Source organism: Chroicocephalus ridibundus, chromosome 1 (assembly GCF_963924245.1).
Source record: "Chroicocephalus ridibundus chromosome 1, bChrRid1.1, whole genome shotgun sequence".
In the NCBI taxonomy this organism is placed as follows: Eukaryota; Metazoa; Chordata; class Aves; order Charadriiformes; family Laridae; genus Chroicocephalus; species Chroicocephalus ridibundus.
The window spans coordinates 118,069,121-118,070,297 of NC_086284.1; positions in this window are offsets into that span (position 1 = coordinate 118,069,121).

The window sequence follows — 1,177 nt, forward strand, 5'->3', positions numbered from 1 at the left end:
ACGGTTTGTCCCGTGATGACAGAGACACCAGCAGCAGAGGCTGTCCCACCCGGCAGGCAGGTCCTGCTCCAGGCTCCATGCGCCACCTCTGAAAAGCCTCCACCCACCCCAGCTTCTGTAGCCGGCTCAAGGTGAATTGAGACTGACTGCCAGGCAGTTGGCTACCCATTCACACACGTCACTGAATCCCATCCCTGCTGTCCCCAGTCCCCTACCCACAGGTTTGCCTGTTGTTTCAGAGGAGAAATCTCCGAGGCTTATTGCTCCGTGATGGAAAACTTTCACAGGAGAGCAACACAAACTCTTAACGCTCTTTGCTTCAAGTCATGCATTCAAAGTCACTGTTGCAATTGGGATTTCGGATTTGGATTTGGGTCTCTTCAGTCTGGAAAAAAGATGGCTGAGGGGGGACCTTAACAACACTTATAAATACTTAAAGGGTGGGTGTCAGGAGGATGGGGACAGGCTCTTCTCAGTGGTGCCCAGCAACAGGACAAGAGGTAATGGGCACAAACTTGAGCATAGGAAGTTCCACCTAAACATGAGGAGGAACTTCTTTACTTTGAGGGTGGCAGAGCACTGGCACAGGCTGCCCAGAGAGGTGGCGGAGTCTCCGTCTCTGGAGACATTCAAAACCCGCCTGGACGCGTTCCTGTGCAACCTGCTCTAGGTGACCCTGCTCTGGCAGGGGGTTGGACTAGATGATCTCCAGAGGTCCCTTCCAACCCTATGATTCTATGAATTCTTCTCACAGAGTCAAAAATATCATCACATCATCCTTTTCTTTCCTTTTTTATTTGACCGCGTATTTCTTATTACATTTAAAACTTTTAAAACTGCTTCACTCCTTGGTTTTCGGAAAATATGTTTTGCCTTCAAAGAGGAACTTGTATAAACCAACGCTGAGACAGCAATGCCTACAAGAGGATAGCCACTAAACTGTATTTCTTTGTTCCATTTGCGTATAACACGGGAACAGATAATAATTCTCTTAAATGTACTGTATTTGCAGTTCCAAAAGATTCACTGAAAATTGCCTCCAAGTAATTCTTGGTCTGTAATACATCTAGCTTCTGTAGTGTTAGACAATACTAAAACTATCAGTAGCTGCCATCAGTTTAGGTGAGTTTTAAAAAATCCGCATGGAATTCAGGTTCCAAGTTTTGCTTTTCCCCCC